Source organism: Trichechus manatus, unplaced genomic scaffold (assembly GCF_000243295.1).
Source record: "Trichechus manatus latirostris isolate Lorelei unplaced genomic scaffold, TriManLat1.0 scaffold00189, whole genome shotgun sequence".
Classification (NCBI taxonomy): Eukaryota; Metazoa; Chordata; class Mammalia; order Sirenia; family Trichechidae; genus Trichechus; species Trichechus manatus.
Genome location: NW_004444125.1, coordinates 3210511 through 3232721, shown reverse-complemented (window position 1 = coordinate 3232721; position 22211 = coordinate 3210511).

Sequence of the window (22211 nt, the reverse complement as noted above, 5' to 3'; positions counted from 1 at the left end):
TGTGGTACAGTCTTGGTGTCACAAATCCAGGAAACTGGCAAGAAGATGCTACCTGGCATGGTGAAAAGCCATGGACAGGGGTGATTTCCAGTTCTACTACTATCCTGAGGAGGAACTGGGACAAATTCTTGGTACAGAGGTGTCAATGGGTCCCAGGTGTTCCCAGGCATTGACTCCCTCAGTCCTCCAAGCAGTGGAGAAGTCCCTGAGGTAGCTGGGCCCCTGGCCAGGCACCTGAGTAAGGGCAGTCTGTTCTCTTTATCTCAAAATGTTGTACAAATATAATTTTCTTTGTATGTGATTATGTGGAAAAAGTTGGAAGCACAGCCTTTGTTTTCCAGGTCTAGATTGATTTGCCGGGTTACAGCCTGGGTAGCATGACTTGTCAAGATCACACAATGAATTTCACTAGGTGGTCAGCAGGTAAAACAAGTACACAGTATTCTTGACTTGAGAGGGCAGTTATATTACAAAGAGAAATGCAGCAAACCTGAATGTACTTAATATCTCTTAAATTGACAATAAAGTCTATGCTTCTGTACTCGCTAATATGTCTTTCAACAAGTTGGAACAAGCCCCCATTGCCTGCAGAGCTTTAGTACAGAGCTTTAGTACAGTTGGCCCTCCATATCTGATGGTTCCATATCCGTGGATTCAACCAACTGCAGATTGAAATATTCGGGAAGAAAAAATTCCAAAAAGCAAAACTTGAATTTGCTGCATGCTGAGCACTACGCTGAATTCACGCAAATTAAAAGATGTGTAGCATCCTCTGCTGTAGCCTCCCGCCATTTCAAAGATCCTCCGTCTCTCTCCAGCATTTGTTGTTGCTTTGTTTGCCTTGTGTCTTGTCGTTATTCCCTAAACAATTGGAGCCCTTGTGGCGCAGTGGTTAAGAGCTTAGCTGCTAACCAAAATGTCAGCAGTTCAAATCCACCAGCTGCTCCTTGGAAACCCTATGGGGCAGTTCTACTTTGTCCTATAGGGTCGCTAAGAGTTGGAATCGACTTGACACCAATGGGTTTGTTTGTTTGTTTGTTTTAAATATAACAAGTACTTACATAGCATTTACATTGTATTAGGTATTATAAGTAATCTAGAGATGATTTAAAATATATGGGAGGATGTGCGTAGGTTATATGCAAACACTATGCCATTTTATATAACGGACTTGAGCATCTGCAGATTTTGATATCTGCGGAGTTCCTGGAACCAATCTCCCTCGGATACCCAGGGACAACTGTGTCTGCTTCTTCATTACTTCAGGGCATACTCTGCCCTCAAATTCTTTGGCTGACTTGCTTTCCAGGGCCATGCTGAACAAACACTAACCAGTTGCTGTCGACTCGATTCCGACTCATGGCAACTGTGTGTGTGTTAGAGCAGAGCTGTGTTCGATAGGGGTTTTAATGACTGATTTTTCGGAAGTAGATCACTAAGCCTTTCTCAAGAGATGTCTTGAGTGCACTTGAACTGCCAACCTTTCAGTTAGCAGCTGAGTGCCTTAACTGTTTGAACAAACACAGCAGTACCCTAACCACTATATTCCAACCAACAGATGCAGCAATAACACTGGGGGAACATGAAAGGCAAAAGAGGAGGCATGGGAAGACAGGTAACACACTGACTATGCCTCATGGTTGGTTCCTGCCTTTGCCCTGCTTGATGATGCTGCTAAGCATGACCTCAGTTTACCAGGACTAGCTGGAGTGAGCTAGAAGACTTTTCCTACAGTTGTTGAATTGGTGTATGCTCTGCTGTGTATATTCTCAACAACAGCAAAAATACAATAAATAAATAAAAAGAAATTGCTGGACCCAGCAATCTGTTTTAACAACCTCTCCCGGTGATTCTGATGCACTACAGAGTTTGAGGACCACTGGTCTCCAGTGTCCTCCGACCCTGATGGACTTTCATCTTAGCAAATTAAACCAACACTAGTTCACCTATATGTGATCAGTCCCACAGCAGTGTGCAATGTCTCTGATGAAGTTCCCTCTAGTGTGGGCTGAAGCCCCCACCCCTTGAATTGCACACAGACTGAGACACCTGCCTTCAATCCTTGAATGTGCCCTGCCTTTGTTATCAAGCCAGCTCAAGGCATAGTAAGTGTGCAAACACATCATAACATACTCCAACCAATTCAACAGTTTCTACAAGTACAATACAGTGACATTGATTACATTCTTTGAGTTGTGCAACCATTCTTACCTTCCTTTTCTGAGTTGTTCCTCCCCTATTCACATAAACTCACTGCCCTCTAAGTTTCCTAGCTAATCTTTCAAGTTGCTATTGCTAATATGATCCCATATAGATAGTTCTTAAAATAGCACGATGTTCAAGGCAGACATTCTTTACTAGCTAAGTTAAACTATTGTTTTTTTTTTTTTAAAAAAAACTTGAGGGGAAATTTTTGGTTTAAGGTTTAAAGATGATCTCAGGGCAATGGTTTCAGGGGTTCATCTAGCCTCCACAAATCCAGAATATCTGGATTCCATGAGAATTTAAAATTCAGTTCTGCATTTTCCTCCTCTTGATCAGGATTCTTCTATAGAATCTTTGATCAAAACATTCAATAATGGTATCCAGGCACCAACCAGTTCTTCTGGTCTCATGTCAAAAAGGGCAGTTGTGCATGGAGGTAATTAGTCACACGTTCCATTTCCTCCTCCTATTCCCGACTCTCCTTCTTCTGTTGCTCCAGCTGGATAGAGACCAATGATTGTCCTTGCAAGCTTGTCCTTGCCACTTTCAAGCTTTTTAAGACCCCAGGCACTAAGCAATAAACTAAGAGGTAGAACAGAAGCACTAAAAACATTATTAGGCCAATTGATTGGGATGTTCCATGAAACCATGACCGTAAACCTCTCAAGAATAGATTTGACGCATTGAACCTTAATGACTGAAGACCAGATGAGTTGTGGAATGACATCAAGTATATCATACATGAAGAAAGCAAGAGGTCATTAAAAAGACAGGAAAAAAAGAAAAGACCAAAATGGATGTCAGAAGAGACTCTGAAACTTGCTCTTGAACATAGAGTAGCTAAAGTGAAAGGAAGAAATGATGAAGTAAAAGAGCTTAACTGAAGACTTCAAAGGGCGGCTCCAGAAGACAAAATAAAGTATTATAATGACACGTGCAAAGACCTGGAGTTAGAAAACCAAAAGGGAAAAACACACTCAGCATTTTTCAAGCTGAAAGAACTGAAGAAAAAATTCAAGCCTCAAGCGGCAATAGTGAAGGATTCTATGGGCAAAATACTGAATGATGCAGGAAACATCAAAAGAATATGGAAAGAATACACAGAGTCATTTACCAAAAATATTGGTCTACGTTCAGTCATTTCAGGACGTAGCATATGATCAAGATCTGATGGTACTGAAGGAAGAAGTCTAAGCTGCACTGAAGACACTGGTGAAAAACAAGGCTCCAGGAATTGACGGAATACCAGTTGAGATGTTTCAACAAACGGATGCAGTGCTGGCAGTGCTCACTCATCTATGCCAAGAAATTTGGAAGACAGCTACCTGGCCAACCGACCGGAAGAGATCCATATTTATGCCTATTCCAAAGAAAGGTGATCCAACCGAATGTGGAAATTATCAAACAATATCATTAATACCACATGCAAGTAAAATTTTGCTGAAGATCTTTCAAAAGCAGCTGCAGCAGTACATTGACAGGGAACTGCCAGAAATTCAAACCAGATTCAGAAGAGGCCGTGGAACGAAGGATATCATTGCTGATGTCAGATGGATCCTGGATGAGAGCAGAGAGTACCACAAAGATGTTTACCTGTGTTTTATTGACTATGCAAAGGCATTTAACTGTGTGGATCATAACAAATTATGGATAACATTGTGAAGAATGAGAATTCCAGAACACTTAATTGTGCTCATGAGGAACTTGTCCCTAGATCAAGAGGCAGTAGTTTGAACAGAAAAAGGGGATACTGCATGGTTTAAAGTCAAAAAAGATGTGTGTCAGGGATGTATCCTTTCACCATGCTTATTCAGTCTGTATGCTGAGCAAATAATCTGAGAAGCTGGACTATATGAAGAAGAACGGGGCATCAGAATTGGAGGAAGACTCATTAACAACCTGTGTTATGCAGATGACACAACCTCGCTTGCTGAGAGTGAAGAGGACTTGAAGCACTTACTGATGAAGATCAAAGACTACAGCCTTCAGTGTGAATTACACCTCAACGTAAAGAAAACAAAAATCCTCACAAGTGGACCAATAAGCAACATAATGATAAATGGAGAAAAGATTGAAGTTGTCAAGGATTTCATTCCACTTGGATCCATAGTCAACACCCATAGAAGTGGCAGTTGAGAAATTAAAAGACATTTCATTGGGCAAATTTGCTGCAAAAGACCTCTTTAAAGTATTAAAAAGCAAAGATGTCACTTTAAAGACTAAGGTGTGCCTGACCCAAAAAAAACCCAAACCAAACCCACTGCCGTAGAGTTGATTCCAACTCATAGTGACCCTATAGGGCAGAGTAGAACTGCTCCATAGAGTTTCCAAGAAGCGCCTGGTGGATTCAAACTACCGACCTTTTGGTTAGCAGCTGTAGCTCTTAAACACTACGCCACCAGTGTTTCCCAAGCCATGGTATTTTTAATTGCCTCATATGCATGCAAAAGCTGAACAATGAATAAGGAAGACTGCAGAAGAATTGACAATTTTGAATCAGGGTTTTTGTGAAAAATACTGAATATACCATAGACTGCCAAAAGAACAAACAAATCTGTGTTGGAAGAAGTACAGCCAGAATGCTTCTTAGAAGCAAGGATGGCAAGAATTCGTCTCACATACTTTGGACATGTTACCAGGAGGGCTCAGTCCCTGGAGAAGGATACCATGCTTGGTAAAGTAAAGGGTCAACGAAAAAGAGGAAGACCCTCAACGAGATGGATTAACACAGTGGCTACAACAATGGGCTCAAGCATAACAACGATCATGAAGATGGCACAGGACTGGGCAGTGTTTTGTTCTGTTGTACACAGAGTCACTATGAGTTGGAACGGACTCAACGGCATCTAACAAGAAGACCTCCAGACCAAGGAACCAAATGCCATGAGGTGTTTGGCTGTATGTACGCAGCTTCAGCAGCTATTCTTCTTTTTTTCTTGTTGTTGTAAATATTCCTATCACACAACTTTTGCCAATTCAACTTTTTACAGGTGTACAACTTATTGACAGCAATTACATTAATCGGCTGTGCAACCCTGCCCTTAATCAATGCTATTTTTCCATCACCATAAACTGAAACTCAGTCCTCTATGAGCAATAACCCTCTCTTTCCCCCTTTATCCTGTCCCTGTTGTCGTTGTTGTTAGGTGCTATTGAGCCGGTTCCGACTGCCCCATAGGGTTTCCAAGGAGCAGCTGCTGGATTTGAACTGCTAACCTTTTGGTTAGCAGCCGAGCTCTTAACCACTATGCCACCAGGGCACCTGCCCCTGGTAACCACTAATAAACTTTGTTCTCTATACATTTGCCTATTCTTGTCTTTTGATATAAGTGAGGTCATACAATATTTGTCCTTTTGTCATTGGCTTATTTTGCTTAGCATAATGTCTTCAAGCTCCATCCATATTGCAGCATATATAAAGACTTTATTTCTCTTACTGGCTGAGTAGTATTCCATTGCATGTTTGTGCCACGTTTTGTTTATCCATTCATCTGTTTATGGGCATTTAGGTTGTTCCCACCTTCTGGCTATTGTGAATAGTGCTGCAATGAACATTGGTGTACAAGGCTCTGAGTCTCTACTTTCAAGTCTTTTGGATATATACCTAGAAATGGAATTGCTAAGTCATGTGGTATTCCTATTTTTAGTTTTTTAGGGAATTACCACACTGTTTTCCACAACAGCTGTACCATTTTGCATTCTCACCAGCAATGGATCCAGAAAACCAAACCCATTGCTGTCAAGTTGATTCTGACTCATAGTGACCCTATAGGACACAGTAGGGCTGCCCCATAGGGTTTCCAGGGAGCAGCTGGTGGATTCGAACTGCCGACCTTTTGGTTAGCATCTGTAGCTCTTAACCACTATGCCACCAGGATTTGTGTTAAAAGCTATGGGCCCAACAATTTCCAGTAGGTCTTATGGGGTCAGAGAAAGTGCTTAGCTGCTTACCGAAATGTTAGCAGTTCAAACCCATCTAGCTGCTCTTTGGGAGAAAGGCCTGGTGTTCTGTCCCTGTAAAGATTACAGCAAAGAAACTGTATGGGGCAGTTCTACTCTGTCACATGGGCTCACTATGAGTTGCAGTTGACTTGATGGCAATAACAACAACAAGTTTCCAGTTGATGCTAATGCTGTTGGCCTGGGGACCACACTATGAGAACCACTGCCCTAGACCACTAGTTTCCACTCATGGCTGATTTTCCAAGTTACCTGGAGAGCTTTTTTAGAAGTGCGAAGTACATCCTCTGCCTGTGTACAGAGGCAGGGTCCTCGGCACCGGGACTGGGGAACCTCTAGTTTAAATAGCTCCTCAGGTGATTAGGTAGCAGCTCCAGGGTCATTGTCTTGAGTTGAGAAACCATATGCTAGAGTAGTGGTTCTTAATCCTTCGGACTCCTTTTAAGAATTTGATAATAGCCCTGGTGGTGCAGTTGTTAAGAGCTTAGCTGTTAACCAAAAAGTTGGCAGTTTGAATCTATCAGCTGCTCCTTGGAAACCCTTCTGGGTAGTTATACTCTGTCCTGTAGGGTCACTATGAGTCAGAATCAACTCGACAGCAGTAGGTTTTGGTTTATTAACCCTCCCAAACTGCACATGAACACAAAAGCATAATATTTTGTACGTTACTTAAAACAGTTCACAGACTCCTTGAAATTCACCCATGTACCCCAGGTTAAGAAAAGCAAAACTGGAGAAAATTCTTTCATGGAATAAAGCAACATAAACCACATTAATCAAGGAACCTCATAAGAAAAAAAGAAAATGAAAAGAAACTTGTAAGTTAGTAAAAAAATAAACTTCATATTGAAGTTAACCTTTTTCGAATGCTATTATGTCCTAGGGAGTCCCTGGGTAGTGCAAATGCTTAGTGTGCTTGGCTGCTAACTGAAAGGTTGGCTGTTCATGTCAACCCAGAGGTACCTCAGAAGAAAGGCCTGGCAATCTTAAAAAAAACCCATGATGTCAAGTCTATTTCGACTCATAGCAACCCTGTAGGACAGAGTAGAACTGCCCCATAGGGTTTCCAAGGCTGTAAATCTTTACAGAAACAGACTGCCACATTTTTCTCCCGCAGAGCGGCCAATGGTTCAAACTACCAACTTTTCGGGTAGCAGCCGAGGGCTTACCCACTGCACCACCAGGGCTCCTTCCTGGCAGTCTACTTCTGAAAAGCCAGCTATTGAAAACCTGATGGAGCACAGTTCTACTCTGACACACATGGGGTCGCCATGAGTTGGAATTGACTCCATGGCAACTGGTTTAAAATCGTGTCCTAGGGGAAATGGTGCAGAAAGCAGAAATAGTTTAAGTGCCCATCAGAAAGGTCCCAAGCTACCAGGGATACGACATACAGAAGGTCAGTCCACTTGATCCCCAACCCCTGTGCAACACTTCCAACTGCAATAAGAATTTCAGCAGAGTAGATTCAACGAAAAAATAAATAAATAAAGGTAAACAAAGCCAGGTTATCTGATTGCAAAGCCTGTTGGTTTGTTTTTGTTTTTTTTCTTTTTCCATTATACCACAAGTACCACATTAGGCAGATCTTTAGTTATTTAATAACTATGATTAAATTGTTGAACTATAATAAAAGGATGTAATTTAAAAAGAAAATTATTGAGTTCACATACCCAGCACTGTGTGGAAGGGAAAGCTAAGAAAGAGAACCTTGTATTCTGGTCGAGGAAAAGGGCCTACAAGACATACAGCAACTGAAAACAGGGTGATTAAAAAGGAGAGAACTATAGCCACATGTGTGCGCATGGGCCAGGTAGCCCTGGATGGCTTCATGGCTGAGGACGTGGCTGGGCCTTAAAGGCCAGGGAGGGTAGTTGGCTGGAGAAGATGTAGCTTTGAGAGTGCCCTTTCTCCTTGCCAAGTCTATGGTTTCTGTCTGGGTGAGAAGGGATCAGAACAGATCCTCCTAAAGGTCTTGTAGCATAAGTTCTGTGACTCCCCAAGTGACTAGCACACTCATAGACCCCAAGACTGGACTGCACCACAACAAATTCATGGTTCGGCCATGAGCCCTGCCTGCTCAGAGCAGCGGAGACATTTTAGGGGGTCAGAGGGGAAAACTCCAAGTGATTCCTTGAATGCCAGGTGAAAGAGATTGAATTTGGTGCTGTAGGCAGTGGGAGCCACTGCAGGTCCTAGAGGAAGGAGGTAGTAACACGATTAATTGAAACCCTTGAGGACCAAGTGAGAAGGGAAAAGAAATCTGTGTGTGAGCTGTGTTGGATACTTTCTATTTGCCTCTGTCCCCAGCTCCATTCTCTGCCCCGCTCTGTGTAAGGACCCTGTTATGGATTGAATTGTGTCTCCCAAAGATCTGTGTTGCAGATCCTAACCCCTAATACCTGTGATTATAATCCCATGTGGGAATGGGTTTTCTTTGTTAAGAGGCTGTATTAGTGTAGGGTGTATTTTAAACCAATCACCTCTGAGATGTAAAAAGAGCAGATCAGGACAAGCAAACAGACATGGGGGAAGGTAGATGTCATAACACATGAAGATCACCCAGGAACCAGGGAACAAGGACCTTCCCCTAGAGTCAAGAGAGAGAAAGCCTTCCCCTAGAGCTGATGCCCTGAATTCAGACTTCTAGCCGCCTGAACTGTGAGAAAATAAACTTCTGTTTGTTAAAGCCACCACTCACAATGACCCACCCTGACAGGGAACACAACACAGAGTTCCTGACGGAGCAGGAGAAAAGTGGGGTGCAGAACTCAAATTCTAGTAAAAAGACCAGACTTACCGGTTTGATTGAGATTGGAGGGACCCTGGAAGACGTGGCCCCTGGGCTCTCTGTTAGCCCAAAACTAAAACCACTCCTTCGGCCAACTCTTCAGACAAAGATTAGACTGGACTATGGGACATAAAATGATACTCGTGAAGAGTGTGCTTCTTAGCTCAAGTAGATACCTGAGACTAAATGGGCAGCTCCTGTCCGGAGGTGAGATGAGAAGGCAGAGAGGGTCAGGAGCTGGTTGAATGGACACAGGAAATCTGGGGTGGAAAGGAAGAGTGTGCTATCACAGTATAGGAAGAGAAACTAGGGTCACAAAACAATGTATGTATACATTTTTGTATGAGAGACTAACTTGAATTGTAAACTTTCACTTAAGCACAACGATAAATTAAAAAAAAAAGCCACCCACTTGTGGTATTTCTGTTATAGCAGCACTAGATGACTAAGACAAAGCCCCTGAGGGCTGCACCAAGGGGCTCCCTCGTCAAAAAGAGGTACCAGAAAATCAGAGGGTGGGAAGAGGATGAGATGGGGGTGTTGACTCCCCCCAACCCCACTCCCCACTTGCTCGCTGCCTCACTGAGTTCTGTGCTGGCTCTGTAGGGAGCAGTTTCCTCCCACTGCCACTCCCAGCCTGGGGAGGGCGATGGTGTCCTGCTGCAGCTTGTCCTTGGGAGCTTCATCATCCCATGGTGGTGCCCTTCATCTCGGGTCGCCAGAAAAAAAAAAAAAAAAAAACTAAAAAAAAAGGATGAAATAAACAAATCTACAATCAAAAAAAAAAAAAAAAAACTACACAGGATCCCTAGTTAAATTAGCATTTCAGAAAAATAATGAATAATTTTTTAGTTTAAGTGTGTCCCAAATCCACCCCCATCTGTCAGTTTGTCATACTGGGGTGGCTTCTGTGTTGCTATTTCAAATACCAGCAGGGTGACCTATGGTGGACAGGTCTTGTCGGAGCTTCCAGACCAAGACAGAATAGGAAGAAAGGCCTGGTGATCTACTTCATAAAATTAGCCAGTGAAACCCCTATGGATCACACCAGAATATTGTCCAACATAGTGCTGGAAGATGAGCCTCATGGGTTAGAAGCCACTGAAAATACACAGTGACTGCAACAATGAACTAACTCGAGCGTACCAACAATGGCGCAGGACCGGGCAACATTTCGTTCTGTTGTATATGGGGTTGCCATGAGTCAGAGCCGATCTGATAGCAACTAACAGCAACAATGACATGTCCCAAATGTTGGCACAGCGGTTAAGAGCTCGGCTGCTAACTGAAAGGTTGGCAGTTCGAATCCACCAGTTGCTCCTTAGAAACTCTATGGGGCAGTTCTACCCTGTCCTATAGGGTTGCTATGAATTGGAATTGACCGCAATGGGTTTGGTTTTTGGTTTGGTTTAAGTATGGCTGTAAGTATAAATATTTATACTTAAAATTATTCAGTGTTTATCTGAAGCTCAAATTTAACTGGGCATTCTGTATTTTTATTTGCTAAATCTGGTAACCCTACCTTAATCCTGCCACACTCTATTATAGTCCCTTCATTAAAGCTTTTTAATGAAGCCGTTTGACCTGGTCTTCTGTTTCCTGCCGGTTCTGACCCACATATAAGCCTTCACTTTGCCCTCTCCCGCACTGAGGGTGAGCCTTTGCCAGGGCCTGAGCCTGCAGTGCCCAGGTCTGCCAGATGCACTCCACTCTCCTGCCGTGGCTCCTGCAGCGCATAGTGCACAGACACCCCGGGAGCAGAACCCCTCACCCTTCCTCTGCATCAAGAGGCACCAGTTCCCCATAAGGGGCGGGGCCCGTGTGAGACTGGGCCTGAAAACAACAGTGGAACCAATATCCGTTTCTCTGCCGGAGAGATGACGGGCCTCCATGTCTGATACCCTCGTGATGCTCCGAAGTGTCATAGCTGGAGGCAGTGCAGGGCAAGGGATGTGGTGAAAAACATGTGAAATTGTCCACTACGGATTAGTAAGTAAGCAGAAGCAAGCCTGTGCTTACCTTGCTCACTGGGTAATCTGTCCCTGTCAGAGACTGTAAATTTGAAAAGAGGCTTTGATTCTGTAGGAAGGTGCTGTGTGGTTGGGAGAGAGATAGATGCCAGCCATACCTAGAAGCAGAATCTTTGATGTGGTGAAAAAATGTGAAATTGTTCACTACAGATGATCTGGGGAGCAAGGTGAGCACTGTGTTTACCTTGCCTATCCGCGCCTGTTGTGAACACTTTAAGGTCAGGAATGAAGTCTTACTCATTTCTGTCTTCTCAACATCCAGCAGAGAGCAGTGCTCCAAAGTGCCACTGAGCGCAGATTAAACTGAGTGACCCATGTGACAAAGTTCAAAGAAGCAACGTGTGCTCTTGCTGCGAACTGAGTCTCTGAGCAGGAAAAGCTTGTTGTTAGGGGTCGGATTCAGACCTCTGAGGCCCGAATAGTACCCTGAAGTCTAAGTGTAAAAATGACGGATGTATCAACATTTTGATGATTTTTTTTTTTTTTTAGCTGTTAACTTCTGCTTTCCCCTCCCCTCTTGTGTGTGTGATCCGGCTTTGCTGATGCATTCGGTACCAGCTTTATTTATTATGAGAGCTAGCACCTGGAGGTGGGCTGCAGCAGGGCATTTCTGGGGTAGCGGGGCTCCACCACATTGCAGTCAGGCCAGCCCGCAGCCCTCTGGCACCTGCTGCTTCTCAGGGGAGCTGGGATTTCTCCTCCGGGGCCACTAGCTGGCAGAACCCAGTGTGATCTTGGCTAGCACCTCCAGTGGCGGTCTACTCCCCAGCTCTGGCCTGGGCTGGGCCAGAAACCCAGGGGTTTTGAGGTGAATTGTAGCAGGAGTGGGGGTGAAGGGGCCCATTCAGGAAGTCCAGAGTGCAGCTCAGACACCTTGAACCCCAGGTGACAGTGGGGCTTCTCAGCAGCTAGGGCCAGCTGACTTCTGGTTTGCTGTAGGGCTGGCTGTGGGCTCTGTCACAGACCACCCAGCACAGGCCTCATCTGAGCTAAAAAATAAACATGGTTAGCAACACCCTAGCCACACCAAGCCCAAGCACCTCCTAGATCAGACCTCTGAGGCTCCTCATGTCCCCATTACACTGAAAGCAAATGCTTGGAGCCAGGACGGAGGTAAACCAGCCATTGCCTTCGGCTGGGAATTCCAGCAACCAGCCGCAAGGGGCATCACTGTGGAGACCAGGGAGGATCACAGCCACCTCGCAGACCCAAGGACCCATCTCTCTGCCGTGAGGACACAAGCCACAGACACAGGGAAGGATTATCCAATAGGCAAGGTAAGCATGGTACTTACCTTGCTTACCAGATCATCTGTAGTGAACAATTTCACATTTTTTCACCACATCAAAGATTCTGCTTCTAGGTATGCCTGGCGTCTATCTGTCTCCCAACCCCACAGCACCTTCCTACAGAATCAAAGGCTCTTTTCAAGTTTACAATCCCTGACAGAGGTGGACGACCCAGTAAGCAAGGTTAGCATGGGCTTGCTTGTACTTACTTACTAATCTGTAGTGAACAATTTCACTACAGATGATCTGGTAAGCAAGGAAAGCACATGCTTGCCTTGCCTATTGGATAACCTGCCCCTGCACTGATGAGTCCTGTATCCCAGATACCATGCTGCAGAGAGGGAGGAGGAGTGTGGCGGAAAGCTGAGACTAAGCTTACTGAGTAGCCCAGTCAGAAGCTAGTTAGTTAACTAGGGCTGCCATAGCAAAAAATACCACAAGTGGGTGGCGGTAGGGAACTGGAACTTACTGGCTTACAGCTTTGGAGGCTACAAGTCCAAATTCAGGATGTCAGCAGAGCTAGGCGCTCTCTCTCTTTCAGATCTTCTAGATCTTTTTCAGCTTCTTTGGCCTCAGGTGCTTCTTGGTGTTCTTTGAATCCTTGGCGGCTTATAGATGGCATCTGTCTTCCCCGGTGTGTGTGTGTGTGTGTGCGCACGCGTGTGTGTCTCCTTGTCTGTTTTCTCTTTTTGTAAAACACCACTCAGAAGAGATTAGGTTTAGAACCTGCCCACATTCCAGTATGTCCTCATTAACATAACAAAAACTCTATTTCCAAACAGGGTCGTATAGGATTTCAACATATATTTTGGAGAGGGCACAATTTAATACATTTTCACCTAAGAGTCGGAACATTGTCTAGAGAATTTATTTAAACTAATGCACCAGACTAAGTCTCTTGAATGGACTAAAGTCATTTTGTTTTTCTTTTTGCTCGGTGGGTAGTGGCTTGTTACGAAGATCAGATCTACCCCTGTGCAAAATTTAAAAAGCTGTTTTCTCTGCTAGTCTGAGTTGTGATGTAGGTAAATTTGGGACCCTGTGGCAAACTGAGGAAGCATTTCAATAAAGTCATGAATTAGAGCCACATACGCACCTGAGAGAACCAAGGATGTGTTGAGGACACTCTTGAGGATGACATTCCGGGCTACATACTGTAACATCTGCTATAAAGTGGACGTGAGTCATGACATGTAGATTTTCTGAGTTCTCCCTACTGCATAGTTTTTAGTGACAGTCTGTCTCTCTATGGCCACATATCAGGGGCCAGAGGACGTGGGCTCAGGGTGGCAACAAACCTGCTGGAAAGCTGGAGGATGTCCTGCTGACATTGGCTGAAACAGCTATCTCCCATCTCCAGCTGTCCTTCTGAATTGCATCACAAGTGTCTTCTGAACCTATTTAGGTTTCTGGCAGTTTCTCTGAGGTGCATGTTTCATCCTTTTTTCAAAGAGTGGCAGACTCTGGGATTTAGCTTAAGAGGGACCTTGGAGATCATCTAATGCATCTCTGCCCCCACTAATTTGTGAGTTATCTTACCCAACAGTGACTCCTGTTCTCCTGCATTGCGAGTGATAGTTATATTCCATTTGTCACCCCTTCTTTCCCTGATCTGTCATGGGAATGGGATGCTGAGCATATGGACTGCATCACCCACATTCCCTTACTTTTCGGCTTCCAGTTGGATTTGGTTATTGGGAGGCACCATCACAAGTTGGGAGGGCAGGAGGAGAGAAAGGGCTAGGTGTTTATCCCCCTCTCTTCAAACACGTGCATACACACACACACTCTCTCCTTGGAGAAGCTCTCATCTGCCCCAACTCAGCTCTGTCAAGTGCTCAGCATTGAGCCCTGCAGGTGGCACTGTCCCTCCCCTGACCCTTTAGCCTCGAATGTTCACCCTTCCACTGTTGTTGGCTCCAGGGTGCTTCAACACCCCTAATTCTGTCCATACCTCTGACCACAGTCTGTCATTTTTTTTTTTTCCAAGGAAGACTTTTGAGTTCCTGCCAGAACACAGCCTCAGAGAGCTCCTCACTGCTCTCTAACACACTGGACACCCCAGGTCTCTATCATGGTTCTGGACAAACCCTGGCTAAAGACCGGGTCTTAGCTGTTTGGTATTGTTGGTATTTTCTATTGCATTTCTCAAGTCCCTGACGCTGACTATCCCCCACCCCCGCCAACCTTGGGGTGGTTTGCAGTAGTTTGGTGAACTGAGAAGATTTCCAAGTTGCTGCCTCTGTTTGGGCCTGTCTGTACACTAGGTGATCACTTTCACTGTAATTCTAAGACCCTAGTCACTAGACAAGGAGCCGTGGTGGTGTAGTAGTTAAGCATTCGGCTGCTAACCGAAAGGTCAACAGTTCGAACCCACCAGCCACTCTGTGGGAGAAAGATGTGGCAGTCTGCTTCCATAAAGATTTACAGCCTTGGAAACCCTATGGGGCCGTTCTACTCTGTCCCATAGGGTCGCTATGAGTTGGAATTGATTTTGAGTTTGGGGTTCTAGTCACTGGATGCTTTAGCAAAATCATCACAATCTTTATGGAAGACAGACCCACAGGACCTCTCCTAGGGGCCTGGGAAGATAGGACACCGACTTTACCTCCATCATCAACACCACCACCTTAAAAACACAGCTGTAATAGCACTGAGGTCAAACTGGGGTCACAAGTGGCAGAGGCTGGACTGACCTGGGATCCAGAACAACCACGGGAACTTTACACCTTGGGCACCTGCAAACTGGAAGCTGACAGTTTGCTCACTTTCCATCTGACAAAATTATTCTAGACCCAGCTCAGTTCTCAGATGTCACCTCCTCTGTGAGGTCTCCTTCTCTCAGCAGAATTAATTATGGATCGTGCTCCCTTGGTGTTTGGGGATGTATCACATTGTGTTAATGGTTTACTTGACAATCCCCATCCCCTGCCCCACCCCCAGCCTCCTACAAGACTGGGGACTCTTCAAGGACAGAGACCATGTCTCATTCCCTGCTCAGTATGAGTTGAATGGAAGAGTGAGTGAATCAATGGTGAGTGAGTGAATAGTTTCCTCCTTACTAAGCTGGAAAACTGTATCACAGATAGGTTGGATCAGGCAAATCAGCATTTTCTAGATATTCACTGAGGATGTATTACAAAACATGCCTCAAATTTAATTTGCTTTGGATCAAGGCTAAGGAATCCACCAGTCATTTTCATTTGTCTTCCCTGAAAACTAGTGGGAACCAGAGCTACCCTAGGAGCTTCAATGGTTAGAAAACTTGCTGACTTCACAGACATCTCCTTTGCTGAGATTATTTAAATAAGCGGAAGAGGTACTTGACTTCAAGTCAGGAGACCTTGGCTGAAATCCAGACTCCACCACTTAACTAGCTGGGTAGGCCTCAGCAGTTTACTTAAGCTCTCTGCTCCTCAGTCTCCTCATTGGAAAGAGGAAATGCATACAATAACAGGTGCAGAAAACCTCTGAAGTCAGAGTGCATACCCACGTGGGGTATCTTCATAAGGGCAGGAGTCCAGCTAAGAAATCTGTAGTGTTGCAAATCCTGTAGGACCTGCATTTGACTGTTACCGTGTGATAGAAGAGAGTGGGACTCTCCAGGAGTGGGTTTGATAAAACAGTAGATGGACTGCTTGGTTTGACTTTAGATTTGCTGAGTGGAGTACCGACGAAGCACTGGATTTAGAGAGGGGCAATGGCGGAGGATGCTAGAGCTGGTTTGGTTTGAGAGGCAAGGGGGAGATTTGGGAAGCAGAGAGAGAGGGAAGGAGGAGCTGCTCTAGGGAAAAGAATCTATACATAGTAAGCTTTTCTGAGTGAGTGCAGAATAACATCACCTCTTCTCCATGAAATGTTCAGTAAGACCTACCCTATCCCCTACACCAGTGCTTTAGCATTGGATTTGCGATTTAAAGGGCTATAGTTATAAGCTGAGACTGGTCACAAAGCAAATACAGTCCAGTGAAGAGCAGGCTGTCTGAAAAGGCCCAGTCACATGTGATTACATGCTGCTGGGCTGATTTGGAAATGGATATATCAGGCTGGTATCAGCTCTCCCTCCATGTATCCAAGGCCTGACCCAATAGACCCCCTCCTCCCTGGAGTACGGCTACAAGCCTGGGGGTGGGACCTCGGGCTTTCCTGTTAGTCACCTAGACTTTTGTACCTGGAAACTGAGAGTTTGCTGAAAGTGATCCTGCTCCAGTCAATTAATGAGTTTTCCAGTACAGGACTGGAGCCTCACACATGTTGTTTCCTCTCTCTCTGAGCGTATGGGTGGTGGTGTAAAATTTGCTACAGAAATAAAAGAAGCCAGTGTTAGAAAAAATAGAACTAAGCCAGGATTAATTAAGTCTTCATACCTCTGGGAGGAGGCAGGTTTGAAGAAATGTCTCATTCTCAGAAAGTCCTTAAAAACTCGAGTTTGTAATGGCTTAATAAGCTAGGTTGTTGCTGATCTGGGCTATAAGAAAATGGTTAATAATATAGATTTAATTTCTATAGGATCTTTGAAAAGTGTCCTTACCTTTTAATATAAATATACAATATTTGTATTTCTGGGAGGGGCCTTGCCCCAAATCAAATAGTGAAGTCACACAGCGAAGGGCCAATATAGAAGGGGCTGGTATATATCACTGTGGCTTCCTGCGCTCCCATTTTATGCTAGGGATGGACAGAATCATGTCTCAGATTGTTTTAACACTAGTTTAAGATTTTGGTTCACTGATTCATTTCTTCCCTGAGGCTGCTGACTGCTCAAAGAAGTAAGAGGAGTAGGAATACTGGAGGGAAATTAGAACTAACAATTATTGAATGCCTTTCATATGGCAGGCACTTTGCTAAGTAATTTGTTCATGTTTCACGTTTTGCTTGAGAAGATGGTGTACTATCTACTGTGGCTGCTAGGTTTTAGGTATCAAGAATGGCAAAGGATTTGATATTTCATCTTACTTGCAATCTTATGATTTAGCCTGCCATAGTTTCAAGGAGGCTGACAGAAGACACGAGACTTGTGGATCAAAGATGAAAGACTTTATCATTCATATCACAATAAGCAGGAAGAACTTCATGGTTGTGCTGGTTCCCTTGCCCCCAAGTCCCACAGGGGTGATGTGGAGAGCCCAGGTGATGCTGGGCACGTATAGATTTGCTTCATAGCTGAGGAACCCCAAGCTTAGGAATCCTCAATTTTTTATAATGGACTGCAAACAAATCTGCTAAAAGTTTGCCCTAGAAGGAGATATTATTGTTATTATATAGACAACGAACAAACTTGCTGTCTGCTTCAGAGGGAGACACTATCTTTATCTTCCAAGACTATTCACTATACAAGCATTCTTTTTTTTTTTTTTTAATTTTGTTTATTCATTCATCTGTTGCTGGGCATTTAGATTGTTTCTACTTTTTTTAATTGTACTTTAGATGAAGGTTTACAGAACAAACTAGCTTCTTATTAAACAGTTAATACACAAATTGTTTTATAACATTGGTTAACAACCCCATGACATGTCGGTATTCTCTCTTCTCCACCTTGGGTTCCCTATTACCGGCTTTCCTGTCCCCTCCTGCCTTCTAGTCCTTACTCCTGGGCTGGTGTGCCCCTTTAGTCTCATTTTGTCCTGTGGGCCTGTCTAATCTTTGGTTAAAAGGTGAACCTCAGGAGTGACTTCATTACTGAGCTAAAAGGGTATCTGGGGGCCATACTCTCGGGGTTTCTCCAGTCTCTGTCAGGCCAGTAAGTCTGGTCTTTTTCTGAGTTAAAATTTTATTCTACATTTTTCTCCAGCTCTGTCTGGGCCCTTCTATTGTGATCCCTGTCAAAGCAGTCAGTGGTGGTAGCCGGGCACCATCTAGTTGTACTGGACTCAGTCTGGTGGAGGCTATCGTAATTGTGGTCTATTAGTCCTTTGGACTAATCTTTCTCTTTATACAAGCATTCTTGAACAGGTAGCCCAGAACAAAAGTTGTCAGTACTTCTACTTACAAGGTATGTAGAAACGTGAGAGATCAATGGAGAAGTGTCTCCCAATACTATGTGGAAAATTAAATCATGCTTGCTAATTACTCTTTTCAAATTTTCCTAATTTTTTGTGTTTGGCATACAATACTTGATAGAGGAATACCAAAATCTCTCTCTGTTACGGTGAGTTAATTTCTCCCTGTAGTGCACCATTTTTTCTTTATGTATTTTGAGGCTATTTTAATAGGTACTACACAGGTTACAGAGTCCCTGGATGGTGCAAAGGTTAATGTGTATTGACTGTTAACTGAAAGGTTGGAGGATGGAGTCCACCCAGGGCTCAAAAGAAAGGCCTAGCTACCTACTTCAAAAAAAATCAGCCGTTGAAAACCCTATGAAGAGTAGTTCTAGTCTGAAAAACATGGAGTTACCATGGGTCAAATTGACTTGACAGCGACAGGTATTGGTACTGATATACAGGTTTAGAATTGTTATATTTTCCTGGTAAATTGAACCTTTTGCCATATGTTGTGATCCTCTTTATCCCTAATAATGCTTTTTATCTTACAAATCTATTTTGTCTGATGTCAACTTTCTTTTGGTTACCATTTGCCTGATCTATCTTTTCGCATTCTTTGATTTTTCAGCTTTTTCATACCTTTTTGTTGCAGGTGTGTTCCATGTAAAGAGCTCATAGCTAAATTTTTAATTTAAGCTGATAATCTCATAATTTCAACTGGAAAACTAAGGATAGTTAAATTTATTGGACTTTTTGGTATATTTAGACTCATTTCTAACCATCTTACTTTGTGCCTTATGTCCACTGTTCTATTTTTATTTTTTTCTCCTCTCTTATCTGTGCTAAGTCTTTATATATGTAAGAGAGATTAGAAAGAGAATTCCAAAACAGGATTGGAATAAAGGGAAACAGGTTATAATATTCACTAAGAAGATGAAAACAATACTTATTATAAATAAACCCCAAGACTAAGCAGGCTGAAAGACTGGTTTTCATTTGATCCACCGAAGTAAGTATAAGTCTCAAAAAATTTAATCTGCTTATTCACTTCTCTTCTTTGGTAAAACAAGAAAAAGAAAGGAAATGAGAAAAAAAAAAGATACTTTATGCAGTCAACCAAAACTTTTTATTGACCTCTGACTTCATTCAAAGCTCTGAATGAAAGTCTAGGATGGAGCAGTGAACAATCAAAGTTCTTGCCCTTGTGTGGCTTGCATGCTAAGGGGAGACAGACAACAGACAACACACAGAAAATCAAGCTAATTTCAGCTTGTGATAAGTACCACGAGCTAATTAAAGAGAGTGATATTAGAGAGAGGGACTGGGGCCAGGGTAGTGAAATCTACTTTAGAGAGTATGATGGGAGAGGGTTTCTCTGAGTTGAGATCTGTAGGATGACTCCTATACTAACCCTTATACTAGAGGATGTAATCCCATTTGAGAATAGAGTTTTCTTTGTTATGTTAATGAGGTGTAGGAGGGGAGGGGTCAGTTTTGGGTAGACTAAGGAGGAAGAGGGGAAGGATGGCCCAGGCAGAAGAACAATAAAGGACAGGTCAAGAGATGGGAATCAACCTGGCCTGCTGGAGGGCTGAATGAAGGCAGAGTGGTTGGGTGGAAAGGAGTGAAGTTGGAGAGTGGTACGTGAGCAGTATGAGATGAGGAGGGAGGGGAGGCAGGGTTCAGATCAGAAGGGGCTTGGAGATCATGGTAAGGAGTTTGGATTTGAACCAGGGATGTAACCACCACGCATCTGTCAGTTTGTCATACTGTTGTGGCTTGTGTGTTGCTGAGATGCTGGAAGCTATGTCACCGGTATTTCAAACACCAGCAGGGTCACCCACAGTGAACAGGTTTCATCAGAGCTTCCAGAGTAAGATGGGCTAAGAAAGGCCTGGCAATCTACTTCTGAAAATCAACCAATGAAAGCCCTCTGGATCACAACAGAATATTGTCTGACATAGTTCTGGAAGATGAGCTCCCGTAGGTTGGAAGGCACTACATTTTTACAATAGCCATAAAGATGTACTCCGATGTACCAGTGATCATGTAGATGGTGCAGGAGTGGGCACATTTCCTTCTATTATACATAACATTGCCATGACTTGGAGCTGACTTGACGGCAATTAACAACAACAAGAACAACAACAATAACAGCGGGACATAACATGATCTGACTTAGTTTTTTTAAGTTTACTGTTTGTAGAAGGAATTTTCGGGGCTCAGATAGGGTAAGCAACTCATTCCAGATTATGCAGGACTGATAGTCCTTTGTCCCAGGAAACTTCTCGGTCCTAAACAAACTGGCACGGTTGGTCACCCTAAGTGTGTAGTAGGCATGAATTTTGGTCCACACTTAGGTCTTCAAGAAACATCACTTACTTCCAGTAGCTTAACCTAATTCTGACTTCAACCCCTGTCTTGGTTATCTAGTGCTGCTATAACAGAAATACCACAAGTGGGTGTCTTTAACACACAGAAATTTATTTCCTTACAGTTTAGGGGGCTAGAAGTCTGAATCCAAGGTGGCAGCTCTAGGAGAACTCTCTCTCTCTCTGCCCACTGTGGGGGAAGGTCCTTGACTCTTTTCAGCTTCTAATTCTAGGTTCCTTGGCAATCATGTGGCCTGTATCTTCCACTCCATTGGTGCTTGCTTGCTTAATCTGCTCTTTTATATCTCAAAAGAGATTGATTTAAGACATACCCTAATATTAGTATGGAAACCCTGGTGGCATAGTGATTAAGAGCTACAGCTGCTAACTAAAAGGTCAGCAGTTCGACACCAGTGCTCCTTGGAAACTGTATGGGGCAGTTCTACTCTCTTCTATAGGGTCACTATGAGTTGGAATCGACTCAATGACAATGGTTTTTTTTGGTTTTTAATACTAATACGGCCTCATTAACACAGGAAATACTATTCCCCAATGGGATTACATCCACAAGTATAAGGGTTAGGAGCTACAACATGTATTTTTTGGGGACACAATTCAATCCATAACAGCCCCTATCCTGACAACTTGCTCCTTCCTGGCAAGTTCTTATTGAGATGCCTTCCCCTTTCAAGATCACAAGGGAATCCTTACTTCTTACTCAAAACACAGGGCAAGGGCCTCTAGTTGGCATGGTTACAGCGGGTGCCCTGACTGTTCACGACTAGGGTGGTTCTTTCAATGATTCTCTGTCCTGGCTGCAAGGGTGTTGTTGTTGTCAGTGATCAGTGAATTGGCTTGACTCATGGCAACCCCCTGCACAACAGAATGAGATGCTGTCAGGTCCTGTACCATCTCCATGATGGCTTGTGGATCAGACTGTTGTGATCCACAGAGGTTTTATTGGTGGATTATCAGAAGTAGATCACCAGGCCTTTCTTCCTAGTCCATCTTAATCTGAAAGCTCCACTAAAATCTCTTCAGCATCATAGCAACAAGCAAGTCTCCATTGACTTACGGGCGTTGGCTTCACATGAGGTACATTGGCTGGGAATCAAACCCAGGTCTTCTGCGTGGAAGGTAAGAATTCTACCACTGAAGCACTAATGGCTGTAGGTAAATTCCCACTTCTTGGTAGCCCAGGCTGTCAAACCCTCTGATTTGTCCGCCTCCTTAGGTCCTTCCCTGGAGCCTTGGCAGGACACCTCACTGCTCTCAGAAGCCACAGCCTGGGAAAATCTCATCTCTGGCCCTGAAGCTGGGTCCAGACACTCTCTCTCCCCACACCCTCCAGGGCACCTAGCAACAAGTGCTCTCTGCTTTAGGCTTTTGCAAATGCAGGAACACCTTTAGGCTGGTTTACAGTGTTGCTAGAAGTCCAAGAGTCTACCTGCTTGAAAGATGAAATGGGGGAGGGGGAAGAAGTGAGGCAAAGAAGGGAAAACCACAGAGAGAATTTTTCAATAAATCTCATGCAAAAGCAAAGAGCAAAAGCAAAAAGCAAAGAGCCAAGTGAGGAAGTT